The sequence below is a fragment of the Phocoena sinus genome, chromosome 15 (assembly GCF_008692025.1).
Source record: "Phocoena sinus isolate mPhoSin1 chromosome 15, mPhoSin1.pri, whole genome shotgun sequence".
Lineage (NCBI taxonomy): Eukaryota > Metazoa > Chordata > Mammalia > Artiodactyla > Phocoenidae > Phocoena > Phocoena sinus.
In genome coordinates, this window is record NC_045777.1 from 25154104 (window position 1) to 25173943 (window position 19840).

Below are 19840 nucleotides of genomic sequence, written 5' to 3' on the forward strand. Positions count from 1 at the left end.
ACATAATGGAAAGAAGCCATACAGAACAGAAGGCACAAAGAAACACTAGACTGAGGATCTCAAGTGTATTCCACAACCTAGGGACCCCTTAGGCAAGTTGTTTAACCTCTCTAGACTTGTTTCCTTGTCTATTAATGGGGAAAGTTTAATTAGGCAGTTGCTGCTGAAAAGTCACTCCCAGCTCCAAATTCTACTAGTATCACAAGAACTTAGCCCAATACCCTTTTCAAGTTCCTAACACTTATTAGCTTCCTCCCTTTATCTGGGAAATCATGATCAGTTGTCATGGAAATTACCATGGTTCTCCACATACTGGATGATGATGTTACAGTAATTACAAGAAGCCAAAGGGAACAGGCAGCAAGAACAGTCAATTACTCAGAAAGCCACCTACTTTCAACACACAGGAGCTGCTCTCACTGCAGCTAGGGGGAAAAAAAGACCAGTTACTAACTTATCTTATAAGTAAAACAGTTTTGATTTATATTAGATGTTGTGGTTTCTTCCATGAGACGGCAGACTTCACCCCAGCCTGTGAGTTGTTAGATGCAAAAAATGCCAATTTTACAAGGACAAGGTTCACTGAGACTTGACTACTTTGCTGTCCTTATGAAGTCCTAAGACAAGCCAGGAGACAGACTTTCTAGGCAACAGAGGCACCAAAAGTTCCTGGTAAAATAAGATAATTCATCTAGTCCCAGGGACTAAGAGCACTGTAACTGGGTTAAGTCCCTTCAATATTAGAGTTCCATCTAGTGCCGAGTTGGCCCCGAAGGACCAAGCAGGTAGCAAAAATAAGTACAGCTGACCAAGTGTTTCAAAGAAAGAAGTGCTAGCCTGGTGATAAATGGCAACAGACACTGGGCTTGGGTAGCAAAGAAACAACAGGAAATGGTGTGGGCTCTGACAAACTTGAGAATAAATATGTCCTATCTAGAACAGTCAGCCAATAAGGAAGTAGCATGTGGAATGAGGGAGAGAAATGAAAAACATGATTCTGTAAACTCAAGCATTTTGCCAAATTGGCCTGGTGCCAATTATGATACGAAGAGTCCCTGGTGCCAGGCTCAAGGAGTGAAGCCTGTAGAATAACTGGGGACTATTCCCACTCCTGTGAATAGGAAAATGCTCATGGTCAGTATCAGGATCCAGCCCCTTCTTCTTCCTCAAAAATCCTACTCCCGGGCTTCCCTGGTGGCGCAGTGGTTGGGGGTCCACCTGCCGATGCAGGGGACGCAGGTTCGTGCCCCAGTCCGGGAGGATCCCACATGCCACGGAGCGGCTGGGCCCGTGAGCCATGGCCGCTGAGCCTGCGTGTCCGGAGCCTGTGCTCCGCAACGGGAGAGACCACAGCAGTGAGAGGCCCGAGTACCGCAAAAAAAAAAAAAAAAAAAAAAAACCTACTCCCTCTTCAGGAGAAATCACTTACCCTCATAGCCCACGTGCCCAGGCCTCTGATCTCATACACAGTATCTCCACTGAAAACCCTAATGTTCCCAGGCTGGGGTCCAACTCAAAATAAATACAATTCAGGCTAGACACAATCCAAGACCTGCCAGTCTGCAACCTCTGATCCAGAGCGTAAGATCCTCTGAAAAGATCTGAAACAGAAAGGACTTAGGAGTCCCTTAAGTACTCTTAACTTTTGTCAGAGGAACTGCTTTTCCAAGGAGCTATCCAGGGTCCTGGATCACTTGGCTCCTGAGCTTTAGAATCCATGATTTCACAGCCTTCTCCTCTGGCTTGATCCACTGTCAAAGTATTTGTTTTAAAGACTCTAAAAAGATATTAGGTAATTATTATATGCAAGGCACTCCAGTGATACAAATGCCCTAAACTTTACTTCTCCTGACTTTTGACTTCACTACCTATATCAGTTGTACATCAACCTGGACCCCAATGCCACCTGTCTGCCACCCAAATTACTACAGACTGAAAACACTGCTCTGCTTGACTCTATTCCTATATAACACATTCATTTTAATGGCTTGGTTAGCCAGTAAGATGAAGGTTCAGCAATAAGATGAAGGTATCTCAAAAGGATACCTTTAAGAGTCTTCTCCCTGGACTCCACAACTAAAAGTTTCTTTTCTTTGCAAAACAGCACGACTGCCCCATTACAGTCGGATGTTCTTGGGAGTAAACAGTACAATGCTAAATGTATGCACTCCCCTGAATCAAGATGGCATTCCCCATGCTTCACTCCATCATTATTCTACCATCTCCAGATTCCATTTCCATAAAAGCAATAATACCTTTGCCAAATAGAAAAGAAAAAAGACTAGCTGCCCTTGAAATAGCAACTCAATCCAAGGAGGGAAGGTTTATTGCCGGAAAAACTTTTCTTATTTACCAGATCCCTCAAGCTGGATTTATGAGCAGGGAGAACACAACAAAAATGGATTTTAGGAAAAGGCAACTGGCAGCAGAGAGGAGCATGGCTTGAGAGAGGGCAAGACAGGATGTAGGGAGGTTAATTAGGAATCCTATGGGGGATTAAGGATCCTATAGCCCCACAATGGCCAAAATAGGCTCTATGTCTGAAACAGGGTATGGTCCTCACTCCCTGGCTGACTACGTGCTCCTTGAAAACAGTCTTATTCATATGAGTATCACCCACAGCATCTAGTATCATGCCGTCAAATGGTGGGCACTAAAATGGTCACAGGGACACAGAACACTACTTCTGTAAGAGCTCTCAATGCACACAAAGAAACTAAGGCCCAGAGAACTGAAAATGATTTGCTTAAGCTCACAGAATGGGTGAACGGTGAAAAGAAAAGTGCATAGGTTTTGAAGGCAAGAAGTTCTGTTCAAATCCAAGGTTGCTGTGAGGCCCTGGGCAAGTTATCCAACCTTTCTCAGTCTGTTTTCTCGTCTGCAAAATAAGAATACCTATTTTTGTAAGGCTGCTATGAGGATTAAGAGATACTGACCTCCAGATACAACCACAAATCTACAGGAAACACAGAGGATAGAGAAACATATTAAACAAACCACAGATCTGCAATGAACAAATTTCTACAGGAAAAACAATCCAACTCCTTCAACAAATAAAAGGGGGAAAAGGTGAACTTATAATTAAAAAAGACTTAAAAGACATAACAACCAATTACAATGTATGGACCTTATGTAAATCCTAAGTCAAACTGTAAAAATAAGATTGTGCCATTTATAAGACAATGGGAAATTTGAACACAATCTGGATTTTGATGGTATTAAGGAATTGTTAAATTTTATTATGTGATAATGGTTGTTTTTAAAAATCGTCTTTCAGAAATATATTGTGGGACTTCCCTGGTGGTGCAGTGGTTAAGAATCCGCCTGCCAATGCAGGGGACACGGGTTCGAGCCCTGGTCCAGGAAGATCCCACATGCTACGGAGCAACTGAGCCCGTGCACCACAACTACTGCGCCTGCGCTCTAGAGCCTGTGAGCCACAAGTACCAAGCCCGCGTGCCACAACTACTGAAGCCCACATGCTAGAACCCATGCTCCACAACAAGAGAAGCCACCACAATGAGAAGTCCGCGCACCACAATGAAGAGAAGCCCCCACTCGCTGCACAGCAGCAAAGACCCAACACAGCCAAAATATAAATAAATAAATAATTTAAAAAATACACTGTGAAAGCTTTTTAACAAAAGAAGTATCTAGAGCGGTGATGGTTGCACAATGATGTGAACATACTGAATGCCACTGAACTATATAACTAAAATGGTAACTTTTATATTACATATACTTTACAATAAAAAGTTTAAAAATTAAAAAAAAATACATTGTGAAATACTTAAGGACAAAATATCATACCCACGTTTCAAAGCACAGGATGAGAAGTATGTAAGGGTATAAATGAAATAAGATTGACCATGAATAGATAACTACTGAAGCTGAATGATGGGTACATCATGCTTCATTAACCTATTCTGTCTACTTTGTATGTGTTTGAAATTTTCCATATTAAAAAAGAAGATGTGGTTAGGTTTAAATCCTGGCAACTCCATTTACTAGCAGTGTGACTATGGGCATATTTCTTAACCTACTGGTATCTCAGTTTCTTACCTATATCATATGGAACAACAGAACCTACTTTTTACGGTTGAGGTGAGAATGATTTTTAATATATACTTAGGTATATTATATTTAAATTATATACTATATACAATATATACAAATTATATACAATATATACAATTGTATATGTATACACAACATATACAGTATGTTGAAACTTTATATGAAATGCCTGTCTTATACATTAATTTTACATATAAGATATGCCTTAAGATTATATATAAATTTATATTATAAAGATTACACACACACACACACACACACACAAAGGGCTCTCAGCACATAGTAACCGTCAGTAAATATCAGCTCTATTAGTATGAACACAAGGCACCAATATGTTATCTCAACACAGTGGGCACCCAAGTCATGGCAGCTTTTTATTTCTTGGCTGCGTTGGGTCTTTGTTGCTGTGTTCAGGCTTCCTCTAGTTGTGGTGAGCGGGGGTTCCTCATTGTGGTGGCTTCTCTTGTTGCGGAGCACAGGCTCTAGGCACATGGGCTTCAGTAGTTGTGGCACACAGGCTCAGTAGTTGTGGCTTGCGAGCTCTAGAGCGTAGGCTCAGTAGTTGTGGCACATGGACTTAGTTGCTCCGCAGCATGTGGGATCTTCCCGGACCAGGGTTTGAACCCGTGGCCCCTGCATTGGCAGGCGGATTCTTAACCACTGCACCATCAGGGAAGTCCCATGGCCGCTATTATTAATATAAATGGCAGAGTTAGGTCTAGAACCCAGGTCAGATTTTTAATCAAGTACTTGACAAGTCTCCTTGACAGAAGGCCTAGGTACCCTCTGGTCAATGTCCCCACTGGCAGCTCTAACACCCCCAGTGTCCCCTGACAAATACCCCAGGACCTAACAGGTTCAGGAGCTGACTAATGTTTAACATGCCTCTGTGGGAACAGGCAGGGCCACCCTGTTTCCCAAAAACAGGTAATTTAAGGTACATTTTCTAGTATTTGCTGACAGAACAAAGAAGAAAGACTCTAAGACATGATCAGTGTTCACACCAGCCTTCAAAGTGATTTGGTAAAACTACAGAAAATAAACACCCAGCTAGGGTCTACCAGGCAGGATAAAAGCTGACAAAGAAATGGTAATTTTTCCAAGCAAATACACAAGTAATAGGTGAGCGCTGAGAGACTAAGTTCTTTAGGTCCTGGCGTTCCCCTTCCTCCCCCTCCATTTTAAGAGAAGACAAACTCTCTTTTGACATACTTCAAGTATGACTGTTTGCTGGATTAATTTCTTCCCCGAAATGATGTAATTATAGGCAAAGGGGTCATTCTCATCCTATCAATTTAAATACAAATTGGCTTGGGTACATTATTACCTTTTCCACCTGCTCCAGGAGATTATGAGAAGGTATCACCAACCCCCAAATTATGGGACATGTCCTCCCCACTCTGCTCATTAGCTGGAATATGGATGCCGCTTGATCTAGTTGCTCATCTGTGTTTCCGCTCAAGTTGTTCCCATTGCACAGAATGTCCTCTCTCCATCTCTGGAGCCTAAATCTCCTGTGATCATACTTTCTGGAAACAAAGTGGGAGGAGAGAGAAGCACTGCAACTGAGAAAAGATATCCGGGCGCTGCTTCTGGGTAGTCTGTGAGATTTGGCCAAGACACAGAAATATTAGTGTTTCATAATTTATAAGCACAGCAAGACAGAATATTAGACATTGGGATGGTCCTAGATAACACATAGTCACTATCCTTATCCTACAAGGCCCAGTTCAAATGCTCAGTCCTCCATAGATGTTCCCTGGGCACCACACACCCACAAATGAAGCAATCTCTCCCTCCTCTGAACTTACCAATCACTTTACCCCTGTATGGTACCACCTGAGAGTTCCTATCGTGGTTCTTACAATTCACTTCTCTAACTACACTCCAACAAGAATGACATAAAATAAAAAGATAATGCTAACTGTTGACAAGGTCATGGAGCAAAAGGAATTCTCTCATACACAGCTGATGAGAGTTTGATCTGGTATGCTTCTGAAAACTGTTTGTCAATAACTAACTACTAAAGCTAAAACACTCACTGCTGCCCCTTAACAGTTCTGCCTATACTCCTTTGCTCCATCATTGCCTCTGTCTAAATGCTTCTAGCATTCTTTCTCCCAATCCCAAGACTGGTCCAGACCACTCTTCCTGATCACCCCAGCCCAAAGAGATCTCCCCTTCTATAGAAAACTCTGCTATTTACCTATTACCTCTGACAAATGACTCATGAATTCTTCACATATAAATTGCATCATCTGGTTTTATAATGCACTTTTAGTAACATCTAACTTGCTCTTCACAATAACACTGTGAGGAAGGCAAGATACAGATTATTAACCCCATTTTATAGATGAGAATATGGAGGTTCAGAGAGGGGAAAATGACTTATTCCAGTTTTCCTGGCCAAATTAGTTCCAGGGAACAAGAGTAAGACCTTAGTCTTCCAAACCAAGCTCTCTACACCAAACTGCCTTATTATCAGCTACAACTTCATGATTACCTTGTCTCCCCAAAGAGACCACAGGTTCCCTGAAGACAAGAGTATGCTTTACACATTTTCATCCCTCACAGCACCAAGGGAGGACTCAGTGGGCTCCATACAGTTTGGCCAAATTGATCTCAATATTGTCCCCAACCTTTGAGGATGAACACAGGCGTATTTCCTCTTCTTCTAGACCTCCCAAGCAATGCGAAATTGCTGGAAGAAATCATGAACACAACACAGCATCCCAAATAACACTTTTTTTTTGAGAATAGGGACAAGGGAAGAGGAAGAGCCCTTCAAGACAGGGTAACCTCAACGTTCCCTCCATTTCCTAGGGCTCCATGCTGCAAAGCATTCAAAGAAGGCTGGCAGAGATAGCAGCAATGGGCTTCAAGAACCACAGTTTAGTCATAATTAGTAAGTCAAAAACTGATCAAATGGGAAATCCCCGGCGGTCCAGTGGTTAGGACTCCACGCTCTCACTGCTGAGGGCCTGGGTTCAGTAACTGCTCGGGAACTAAGATCCCACAGGCTGTGCAGCATAGCCAAAAAAAATGCCAGAAACCACACCTCAAATAATTCCATTTGCAAGCAAAATAGCTATTTTATTTCAAAACTGAGTATAAAATTTAATTTAATATGAAACAATTTTCTTCATTCCTAAATAAGAAGCTAGACAATATCAACCCTTTCTGGAAACCAGCCAAAGAACTGATGTGAGAAGAACAGGGAAAGCACTAGGCAGATGTCTAGATACCCAAACCTGAAGGACAATACTGTCCCCTACCCTAAGGTTCTTGACTTCACACACTGGCTGCTGGACACGTCAGCAATAGAGAAGAAAATCTAGATAACAGGCAGAAGAAAGGAAGAGAAGGAGGGAAGGCCAAAACCAAATTGGAACACTGGGAGTCAGATACTCAAATAGGTCTCCTTGCCTAGTGATACATCCATCAATTCTGCTATTTCCAGTCTGAACCCTCAACCAAAACATACAGGCCAAGGAAGCACGGGTAAGAATAAGCTAGGACCTGTTGTACTTATCTGTCTCTCTCTCCAGACTGAATGTAATCTGAGGGCAGGCATCATGTATTGTTTGGTTTGTATGTTTTCCATAGGGAGAACACATAGTAGGTACTCCAAATTCCTAGAACAAATGGTTGAACTTAGGGATGGAAAGCAGTTGGACTTCCAAGCATAACCTTACTACAGCAGCTAGGTAACCTACTTAGCATGGTAACTCTACCTAACACCCTAATTTTAGTTAACTTTAATTGGTGTGAAAAATCAATTTAGGGTGAGTCTTTAAGGTATGAAGAAAAGTTATTCTTGTGTTCAACTGATTCAGGCACAGCTATCATTATATTGAGAGCACCATTCCTCAGTGCCAGCTTACAACTATCTGGAAGAACAAAGTCCCAAAGCCTTAACACGGTCTGTGTAAGCAGCAAACAACATTTGACTTCTCAGTGTAGCATGATCATACCTTCCAGAAAGGAAACCCAGACCCAGAGAAATAATGAGTTATGGAAATGATTCTTTTAAATCTACTGCTCAGCTTGCTTTCACTACCACAAAGAATTACAAAGGAAACTAGACAAACAGATCAACAGACACCATGCAAACACTACCGTTAACTAGGCTTAGTGAAATCCTTAATAAAACAAACAAACAGGAGGTAGCTAAATACCAGATAAATGCCTCTGGAATGAAGAAAACCTGGCCAACAATAGGTTGACCAGGTTGTAAATCTGACCTTGTAAATGAGAATACTTACTTGGAATAAGGCAATGATTCTTATCTTGACAAATAAACAGAACTCTTCAGTCTCTACAGATGGCATTTCAAGGGCCAGGTAACCACAGCAGAGGTATCTACCTCATAAAGCCAAAGCTCTAAGGAAATGCAAATTTCTGGTCTAGTGTTTTTCCAGTCCTAGTGGTGTTTGGAAATCTTATAGTGTTTTGTTTTTTTTTTTTCCTTTTATCCTATGATTTTAAAGTTTGCTACCTATTTAAATATAACTTTTTAGTCTTGGACTTCAAGTTTGTCCCATGGGACAACAGCTCCAAGTTTATAATGGAACTCAGGAGACAATTTGGTAAATTCATCTCACAAGCAATTTTTCAGCAATCTGTCCACTCTAAAAAGCAATATCCATCTCTTTATATACTGAAAGGTATCTGCGAACCCAGAATTTAACCCTGTGAGATACTCTCAATACTCTAACAAAGCCCCTTCTTCTTCCAGAAATGAATTCTCAAGCCACTCCCATAAAACCAGACATCCAGGGACTTCCCTGGTGGTCCAGTGAGTAAGACAAAGCGCTTCCATTGCAGGGGGCGGGGTTCGATCCCTGGCCGGGGAGCTAGATGCCACGTGCATGCCGCAACTAAGTGTCCTCCTGCAACAACTAAAAAGGAAAGATCCCTCATGCAGCAAGGAAGATCCCGCGTGCAGCAACTAAGACCCGGCACAGCCTAAATAAATAAATAAATATTTAAAAAAAAAACAAAAAAAAAAAAACCAGACATCTGCCCAACCCCCTTGTTTTACAGACAGGAAGACTGAGATCCCAGGGAGTATTAGGTAATTACAATTAACACGAGTTTGGCAAGCATCAAAGGCCCACTGAATGCTATTCCCCCCCAGTGGAACTGCACTGGGCATGTTGGGAGGATGGCCAGATTGGCACTTTAGTCAGTGGAGCACTCCAAATACATATGTCTGAGCCTAAGAAAACCTGAGTATTCAACCAAAACTCCCGACCCCTACCCCAGCATGGAGAGCAGGGAGCAGTAGGCAGCCTGAACAGCTCGTTGGGGATGTAGACCAGAACCCAGAGATAATATCCCAACCTTCCTCCCCTCCTCCCAGGAGGCACAGCAGATTTATTCATATGGAGGCCATTATGAAGTGACAGAAAGACTGAGGAAAAAAGAAGGGCTGTAGAAACAGCCAGAAGACATAACTAGCAATACTTGGGCAGATGCCTATCTCTAGTTATTCGATAATTATTCCTCATTAGAGAGGAACTTCCAATCCTTTTTCTGTACCCAGGGCTCACCCTTTGGCCCCCTGATTATTTTATGAAGCAATAGGGCCAGAGAAGGAAAGGGGCTTGGCCAAGCCCATACACTGAATTATTAGTAGCAGGGACCAGACCAACTATCCTCAGGCTCAAGACTAGGCTCCCAGTTTATCCTACTGCCCCTTTCTCTCTAGTCCTGAGAGTCTGTGAGCTGCATCCATCATGGGTCTGAAACTTTCCTTACAGTACCCAGGGGTCAGTTGTAGGACAGCAAGCTAACATTACTACTATCATCTCTCCTCCAGTTGTACATTTTATACATAAAGCTAAAACTGAATAAAACTAGGTTTTTAACAGACACTCATGTGAAAACCCTATCTCCACCCCGACATCCCTACTACTGCCTAAGGAAGAAAGGGGAGGAAGAGGAAGTGGGAGGGAAAAGGAAGAAAGTACCTCTCCAAGAGATATACTGTCTGAATCATCATCTAGAATCATAAAATGTTATTGCTAGAAGGGACCCTGGGGGTCATCTAGTCATTATTTTTCATCATTATTCAAATGAATAAACCTGGCCCTTTGAGTAAGTGTAGACTTTTGCCACCTGAGGAAAAGACTGGCACACAGAGCAGAGTCTCCTGACTCCTGCCCATAATAAAAACCCTTCTTAGTCCCTCCCCACTCTCTCCCCTCCACTACAGTATCTAAACTGAGATCTGCTGCCCTTTTGAATGCAAGCTTCTCAAGCAATGTTTTATTCATCTTTGCTTTCTCAGTGCCTAGCAGAGTAAGCAGAGGTGAATTACAGAGGGACACTAGCACATGGGGAGAGCAATGCCAAAGAATGTTGTCTGGAGAAAACATAAGCTTTCCTTGACTTTAACATAAGCAGTCTTCAGAGCTGTGCAAGGTCTGGAATGTCTAGGTTCTAATTATTTCCTCCTTTCCGAAACTAGTGTCTACAATAGTTTAGCCAGGGATAGCTATCAAATTTGCTGTGCCATACTCTCCCTCACCCCTGTTTCCCCTCCCCTCCCCTTGGAGAACTATGATCAATAACTGGATGAAGGTAAATGAAAGCAGATGTAATAAGACCCTGCATGAGAAATCTTCCCCCCACCTTCTTCTCCTGTGTCCTCACCTCAATAAACTGCATCCCCATCTATACAACTGCACCAGGTAGAAATCTAGAAGTGTTCCTTGATTTCTTCCTTACCCTCCACGCCAACAATCTTTGATAGTGTCTCACAACTTAATTCCATCTTCTTTTCTCCACACACACACACCCTTCACTGGAAACACCATCACCTCTTGCCTGCATTACTGCAAAAGCCTCCTAACTGGTCTCTTTGCCCATGGTGCTCTAGCCCTCCAATCCACTCCCCAAAGAGCCACTGATATCCTTCTAAAATGCATACAGGATCATGGTCCCCTCACCAAAATGAAGTCCAAACTCTTCAACCTGGGCAATAAAGGCCTTTCATGACTTGGCCTCTGCTCTGCCCACCTTGCCAGTCTCATCTTTTGCTACATCACCCATCTCATGCTTCATGCTCCACCCAGAAATCTTAAGAAACTTACTTAACCCCTCTGGGTTTGCTTCCTCACCTACAGAATGGGAATTATAACAGTATGTACCCCTCAAGATGGTTATGGAAAAAAATGAGTTAACACACATTAAATGCTTAAAATGGCATCTGGTAGATATAGTAAATGGCCAAAAGTCTCACCTGTTACCACCACCATCTCTAGACTTGCTATTCCCTTCTGCCTAGAACAGTCTTACCTGTCTCCTCCTCAGTTCCCCAAATCTCTTCTTTTCCTAGCTTAGTCTTTTCTGAGGTCTAGGCCTAGCCAATTTCTCCAACGAACCACCCCACCCTGACCCTCCAAGGCTGGGTTAGTTCCATTCCTCCGTGCTCTCATGGAGCTTGCTCCTGTCACACCACTTCCCACACTGCCTGTTTCCTTGCCTGTCTTCCCCGAGACACCCAAATCTCCAAGCTTAGTACAGTGTGGAGCAGATGTTTAATAACTGTTCTGTAAATGGAAAATTTTCCAATAATGAGGTGCCCAATGAAACAGAATCTCAACGGGTAGCCTATTCAAATGTTGGCTGGGTGGCTGGCTGGTCTACATGATTTTAAGTCCCTCAACTACAAGATTCTATCCAATAAACATTTCAATACACTCTGACCTTATTATCACACTCAGGGGTTTAAACTTTAATATGTAGGCAATGTTGGGCCATCAGATTTTTAAGGAAAGTGCAACATACTCAGATCTGTGTTTGTTGCCCTATTATCCATCTCTGGAACACCTCCCATCCCAACCCCCTGCTGGCATCATGACAAAATTCCAACTACACTTCACAAACATAAACACCACATCCCACCACCACACCACCCAAAACACACAAAGACACAGAAGTAGTCAAAACAAAGGGAATTTTGAAAGACTAAATGCAGCATTTAATTCCATCTTAACTACCTGCAAGCAATGAGGAGCCATAAATACCCTCTAGGAACCCAAAAGCTAATTGCTCTTGTGTGCCTTAATGGAAAGAGGAGGGCACAAAGAGGGAGCATTTCATAAAGATAATCCATTTAATCATCCTGAGTAGTTCTGAGCCAAGCTGCTGTCACAGCACTGCTATTGTTGATCACTACAGTCCCATATGCCCAAACCCAGGACAGCCAGAAAGGAAGATGCAAACAAAGCAAGGGTGGGGAGTCCTCTGAGTTCTATTTCGAGAGCAGGAGTTCCCTTTGGAAGATACAGAAGGGGCAAAGGTGGGGGGGGGGGGGGCGGAGGGAGGCTTAACCAGAGTGGTACAGCCAGGCCTAGGTTCTTGCTCTGGAGCTGCATGCCACACCTTACTGCAGATGAGAACTAATAATCATTTTGCATTTTCAGAGCACCTAGGGATTAAGGGAGGCACTAAGAGTACCAGCTTTGCCAGTCACAAAAGGACAAATATTGTATGATTCCATTTACATGAAGTACCTAGAGTAGTCAAATTCACAAGGACAGAAAATAGAATGATGGTTGCCAGGAGGGAGAGGAGAGGAAGTGTTTATACAGTTTCAGCTGAGGAAGATGAAAAAGTTCTAGACACGGATGGTAGTGATGGTTGCACAACAATGTGAATATATTTAACGCCACAGAACTGTACATGTTAAAATAGTAAATTTTATCTTACATGTATTTTTACAAAAAAATAAAAGCATACCAGCTTTAAAGTTATATTGTCTGCAGTTATCAATTACATGATCCTGAGCAAGTCATGTAACCGCTCTAATCCTGTTTCTTCTTCTGCAAAAGGAATTTAATAATATACCTAATTCATACAGTAGCTCTGAGGACTAAATGAGATACTCCTTAGAAAGTCCTTAATCCAGTGACTGGTACATGGAAAGTACTTAATAAATGTTAGCCTACTACTACAATGCACTTTCATAGCCATTTTTTCATAGTCCCCACCCAACCCTGTGATAGTTTACAGATAAGGAAACTGAGGCTCAGAGAGCCACAATGAGTGACTGAGTTCATGATGCCACATCAAATCAAATCCTTTGTCCATGAGAGATGCCCTGTACTCACCACTTGTTAATCCGGTGATCTAAGTAAGGCAAGTGCCCTAACCTTGCTATGTCTTAATTCTCAATTAGAGTTGTAAAAAGGAGATATAAACCAAACTCTGAGAGCTCCCTCACAGAACTGGATGAGAAATGAAATCAGGTAACAGATACAAAAGAAAACTATAAACCATAAATAAAGTACTATAAAATAACAGTGGTGACTTATGAGAACTGGTACTCCTGTGCACAAAACCTGGCCTCCTTTTAATGCTGGGACTAAACAACTTCTTTGTGATTTCAAGTTACTTGGGATTCTTGGTCTTCAGACCTGAATAAGTAGTTTAGTGCCCTTTCAAAAGGTGGCAGAGTACAGTAGAAATAAAAATATTACTGCACTGGAAGTCAGAAGACTGGAATTCCAGTTGTGATTCTGTCACTAAAGCAGTCTGTGAATTTAGACAACTTACTTCCCCCTTCCAAGATTCAGTTAACAGGAAAGAGGGAAAAGGCAGATAAAAAAAGTTAGACCAGATAAGACCCCTTCCAGGTCCTACATACCACTACTTTTAAATCCAGAATCTTGGAAAGGGGAGAGTACAGCAGACCTCCAGACTCCAAAGAACTAAAGCACACATCAGGAGACATGGCAAGAGCTGGCCTAGGAACTCCCCTACCTGATCTTTAGACACCAGGGATCAAACACACTGGAAAACTAGAACACTTACCAAAGTTAATTTTAGTTCACTTTTACCCCTCTGGGCCTTATCTGAAAATAAGAGAAATAAATCTCTATTTGAAGGCAGGGAGTTGAAGCAATTGACTTGAACCACTTTCTGCTCCCCCTCCCCCAACCAGGAGCTATAAATCTAAACCCTATAGAGAACAAGCAAGGTTTGGTGGGAGGAACAAGTCACAAAAAACGGATGAACCTCACTGCTTTAAACGACTTACACCTTCCCTGAGCCAAAACCCCAGGGAACTTCAGTTGTGCTTGAGATCTGGAGTCCTCTGCATCCATCAGCTTCTAACGGGCAAGGAATCAGGGAGAACGGAGTTAGTTAGGTATCCCAACTAACGATGTGACTCAAAATCGGTTCTGCACTAAGAGATTACACAAGTTCACACTAAGAAATAAATAACAGGTACCAGCACCACGGCTTCACACTTCTGTGGCTCCTACCTGTGATTTAGAACACATTACTTAACCTCTCTCCGCCTTGATTGCTGCTTTTGTAAATGGGGATAACCTCAGAAGACCGTCGTGAGCATTCTATGAAATAAGGCTTGCTAAGTTCCTGAGTCAAATCCATTAAATGTTACCTGTTGGTATTAAACACTTCTCGCACACATTAGTTTCCTCCCTGAATCCACAAACACCCTACGAGGCGACATTCTTTCTCCCTGTTCACTGAAAGGCAAACTGAGGCTCGGCGGCGAAAAGGCTGCGTGAAGCGCGGAACACGGCCCCAGCTCGAGGGCCTGCTGTTCTTCCTCTATGAGCCCAAGGTGTGCAACAAGCCCAGGACCGGGAAAGGGGGCCGAGGAGGCGCTCAGGCCAGTAAGGAGCGAGGCGGGACCAGTTTTGATCGCCTCCGGGAACCCGCAGACCCAGCCCGAGAGGAAGAGCCGGAAGAAACCCGGGGCCGAGGCCAGAACCGGGACCCGGCCCGCCCGAGGCCTCCCCAGCGCGGCCTCCGCTACCCCCTCCTCCCCTCGCCGGGCGGGGCGGGGCGCGAACACAAAAGACTCCAACTTCCGAGCGGGCGCGGGCCCACCCCGCCAACTCCCAGCCCAGGTCCGACCCGCGGGGAGGAGGCGGGCAAGGAACGCCAGGGCTGCCGGGACCCAGGGCGGCAGGCCCGGGTGGAGGGAAGGTGCGGGGGCAGGGTGCCGGGAGTTACTCCGGCTCCCGGGACTCCCCGAACGGCCGAAAAAAAGAGTTTCTAAAAATAGGCAGCGACCGGCGCGAAGAGGTGGGTGACCGAAAAGGAACAAGGAGCACCCCCTCCCCACACCTTTAAGGAGACGCCCTCGGCCCCCACTCACCCGCCCTGAGAGGTCTGGAGGAAGCCGCGCGGCGCGGAAGGAGGCGGTGCCGCCGCACTCGGGGGCGGAAGGGAGGGAGCGAGGGAGGGAGGAAGAAGGCGGCCCCGGCCGCAGCGTGAGGAACTGAATACACGCGCGGGAGTCGCTGCCGCCGCTACCGCCCCCTCAGCTTCTCTCTGCTCTGCCCACTCTGCGCCGAGCTGCTCGCGCACCCCGCCGCACTGACAGCGGCGCGAGCCCCGCAGTCTCCAGTCCTTCCTTTGGCCGGCACCACTGAGGCGTGCCGGGGTGGGGGTGTCCGGAGCGGCTTCCCTCAACTCGGCCCCGCCCGCCACTCCGGCCCTGGCCCCGCCACCCCCTGCCCCCGCCTCTGTCTCCAGAGACGGGCCTGGCGACTCAACCGCGAGGAGTCCGCAGCCCCGCCGTGACACAGCCCGGCCCCCGAGGCGCAGGGGCTCTTCCTACCCCCTCAACCTAGCTTTGGAAAGGTCCAGAGCTACGGCGGGGAGAAAAGGAAGGAGGGGTCGGGGAGGGGCCTGACAGGGAGGAAGGACTGAAGTGGGACCCTGAGGAGGCGGGGCTAGGGCGGGAAGAGAGACTGGTTTACACTGGAACCGAGCGTAAGGAGGGGTGGGTCTGAGAGAGTGATGATGCAGTGAAGAGAGGCGCGCGAGACAAGTATGGAAGACATTGGCGGCCTCGCAGAGCCGGGCTTGAAAGGAGGGGGCGTGGGCGGGGCTAAAGGGAGGCCTGCCCAGAGGAGGAGTCAAGGGTGGAGGGAGGCCCGGGCGAGGTTGGGGGAGGAGGGGCCCTTAACGGGGCGCGTTGGAGGCGGGGCTGAAGAGAAGCCCCAAACGGAGGAAAGACTGAAGCGGGACAGAAGGAGGCGGGCCCGGAAGCTGAGCCGGGAGGAGGGGGCCCAAAGGTGGCCACTCTGGGGAGGAGCCGGAAGGAGGCGTGACCCAAAGGGCGATGGGGTTCGGGAGGGGGCTGGAGGTGGGCGGGACCTGGAGATGGGGCCCAAACTAGTTGGCGGTGGGCGGTGCCCGAGGGATGCGGAAGAGAAAAAGTGGGACGGAGCGCCAGGGCCTTTCCCTTTGAAGGGAACCTGGTGAGTAGAGAAGGCGAAGATCCACGCTGCCTTTTGGGAGTGGGCGGAGACGCCTCCGTGAGGGCGGGTCAGGGGAGGAGGTGCCACTTTCCCCTAAAAGAAAAAGGTTAAATTCAAGCAGCTTTACCCTTTTGGGGTGCGAGAAATGTTTTATAACTTGATCTGGATCTGGATGTTTGTCCTCACTACTGAATAGAGTTCTCCTGTCGAAAACTCTCACCTAAATCAGTGTTCCAGCCTCCACGGAACAGCCGGAGCACACGAGGATGGTAAGCCCTTCAGTCCTCAGCTGTAGACTTCTCTGAACTCTAGGAAGACAAATTCTCCATGCATTGTCCGACCTGTGATTCTGTGATTGTATTTTTCACGTCACTTCCCCCAGAACCTGCCTAAGAGACTGGATTCCTGAGCACGAAGCAGAGTTTGAAAAGAATCCTGCCTGGCTCTGCCAGACCAGCAGTTATAGCTACACGTGTGTTGTTTGATGACCTGTCGCTGCTTCAAAAGGAAGAAAAATCAAACTAGAGAGATGGTGACAACTGAGACCAAGGCCAGGAACGTTCTTCCCCCACCTGTTCTAACGCCTCAGGTCTCTGCTTAAATATCACCTCCTCAGAAAGGCCTTCCATGAACACCCAGCTTAAAGATGTTCTCTGGTTTGACCTCTTGTTCATTTCCTTCATGGCATTTCTTAGTCTTGTCATTTACTGATCTGTTTATGTGTTTTTGCCCATGTTCCTCACTAGAAGGTAAGTTCTATGAGACCAGGAATCTTTGACTGTTGTGTACGGCACTGTGTAACCAGACTTAGTGTTCAATAAAAATTTGAGTGGATGAATGAGTCAGTCAACCAATTAATGAATCTGGCCCCGGGCTTCCCTGGTGGCGCAGTGGTTAAGAATCCGCCTACCAGTGCAAGGGACATGGGTTCGAGCCCTGGTCCGGGAAGATCCCACATGCCGCGGAGCAACTAAGCCCGTGTGCCACAACTACTTAGCCTGCACTCTAGAGCCCATGAGCCGTACCTACTGAGCCCACACGCCACAACTATTGAAGCCCGGGTGCCTAGAGCCCGTGCTCCGCAACAAGAGAGGCCACCGCAATGAGAAGCCTGTGCACCGCAACGAAGAGCAGACCCTGCTCACTGCAACTAGAGAAAGCCCGTGGGCCGCAACGAAGGCCCAGCGCAGCCATAAATAAATAAATAAATAAATAAATAAATAAATGAATGAATGAATGAATCTGGCCCCTCCCAACCTCCTCTGCTCTGTTTCTGGCCACTCCTTGGCTCCTCACGTCCCTCTCTGTGTACCCCAGCCTTACCATGTTTGCTTGAATACACCACAATCTCTCAGCACCCTCTGACAAGGCACTTGGATTGCTCCTTCCCTTCTGCCTAGATGCCTCCTGTTCATCCTTCAACACTCAGCTCAAGAACCACCTCCTCTGAGAGGCCTTCTCTGACCTCCCGTCAGCACCCCCACCCCACCAGGAAAGTTGAAGCACTCATCCCTTCCTGTTCATGGCCTCAGTTATAAAACTTCCCTGTGCAGGTGACATCATCTTCCCTGCTGGCATCCTGCTGACACAGGATTATGTTCATGCCCTATAAGGTCCTGTGTGACCTGCCTCCTACTCTTCTTATCCCCTCTTGTATTGCTCTCACCACCTCTCACTCTACTCCAGCCACATTGGCCTCCCTCCTGTTCTTCTGACATGCCAAGCGTACGGCTAACCTTAGGGCCTTTGCATTTGCTCTTGTGTCTGCCTCAAATGCTTTCCTTCCAGGTATTGGCATGGCTCACTCCTCCTTCAGGTCTCTGCTCAAATGTCACTTCCTCAGGCCTCTCTGAGGAAGTGACCCACATTTAAAATAGCAATGCTCCACTCCTCTGCACTTCCTCACACACTTTCTTGTTGAATTTTTCTCCATAGCACTTATCGCCACCTGAAATATTACATGTTTATTGTCTCTCTCCCATCCCTACCTTCCACTACAGTGTGATCACCACAAAGATAGGATTTTGTGTGTTTTGCTCATTCCTCAGTACCCAAAACAGTGGGTCCTCATTTAATATTTGTTGAATGAATGGCTATGAATTTAACAAAGAAATGCTAGGAATACTCTGCATCGTCCAGAAGAATCCCTGAAGATTAGAGTGTAAAGGGAGATGTTTCTGAGGAAATGTGCTGGCAACACTAGCTAACGTGGAGCATTTACTAGTTGCCAGGCAATCTGCTAAGCGCTTTTCAAGCTGATTCCCACAGCAGCCCTATGAGGTAGGTACTATTATAATCCCTATTGTACAGAAGCTCTGGCACGGAATTAACTTTCCCAAGGTCACACAGTTAATAAGTGGTGGGGTCCAACTTTAGAACCTGCATGCTGAATCACTATATTGTCCTACCTTCTAATTATTAAAGATCTACCACTATTGGTCCAATAAAGGCGAAGAATGAGGATGAGACATCCTTTTGCCTTCTGAGCAGTGTGGTATAGGGTCTGGTGCCTAGAGTTGCGGCAGAATTTTTCCTTAGCCACCATATTAGTCAGGGTTCTCCAAAGAAACAGAACCAATAATATATATTTAGATATATAGAAGAGATTTATTACAGGAATTGGTTAACAGTTGTGTGGGCTTGAGAAGTTCCATGATCTACCGTCTGCAAGCTAGAGAATGAGGAAAACCGATAGTATAATTCAGTCCAGGTCCAAAAGCCCAAGAACCAGGAGCACCGCTGTCCAATGTCCTGGGCAAGAGAAAGTGGATGTCTCAGCTCAAGCAAAGGAGTGAATTCACCCTTCCGTCTTTTGTTCTATTCAGGCTTCACCAGATTGGATGATGCCCAGCCACATTGCCTTTCTTTACTTAGTCTACCAATTCAGATGCTAATCTCTTCCAGAAACACCCTCAAAGACACACCCAGAAATGTTTTACCAGCTATCTGGGCTAAAGCCCATCAAGTTAACACATAAAATTAACCATCACAGCCACCATGAGGGAAGTCAGCTAGAGAACAAAGCCATCACATAGAGGAGGGTAGGACTGAGAAAATATTGCAGAAAAAATGAGCCAGAGACCTGAAAAAGCCATACCTGAAGCTTGACCCACCTCTGGACTTTTCTATGTACCAATACCTCTTTAGAGTTTGAGTGTTTTGAGTTGGGATTTTGTGTGTGTGTGTGTAATTTACAGTAAAAAGAGACCTCCTAACAAAAACAGGTGAGTAGGGTTCAACAGGTGGAGGTATTAATGCCTCACGTTTTTATGAGGTATTTGTTTACAGAATGCTGGAGGGGATTCCAGACAGAGGGAATAGCAAATATGAAGGCAGGAATGTAAGAGCTAAGTGTTTCTGCAGTGCAAGGTATGAGTTGAGTTGAGAAAGATGAGATATTAAAGGTAGGGTAGAACTAGTATCTGGAGGAACTGGTTTCTCCACTCAACTTCGTAGATGGTGGGAATCATTGAAAGGTTCTGAGCAGAAGTTGCTTTGAAATGATA

General features: G+C 45.4%; 1 protein-coding gene across 5 annotated transcripts in view; it reads right to left on the reverse strand.

Annotated features, from left to right (window-relative positions):
* The window catches only part of RALY (RALY heterogeneous nuclear ribonucleoprotein), an 86473-nt gene extending 70920 nt beyond the window's left edge, over positions 1–15553 (reverse strand). The window contains exon 1 of one of the 5 annotated variants that reach the window (XM_032604668.1): positions 15224–15540. The gene's annotated coding sequence lies outside the window, so the exon portion shown is untranslated. Of the gene's footprint in view, positions 1–15223 lie in introns of all 5 variants that reach the window. The other 4 variants (XM_032604671.1, XM_032604669.1, XM_032604673.1 and 1 more) reach the window with 4 other exon arrangements.
* Positions 15554–19840: the final 4287 nt, after the last annotated feature.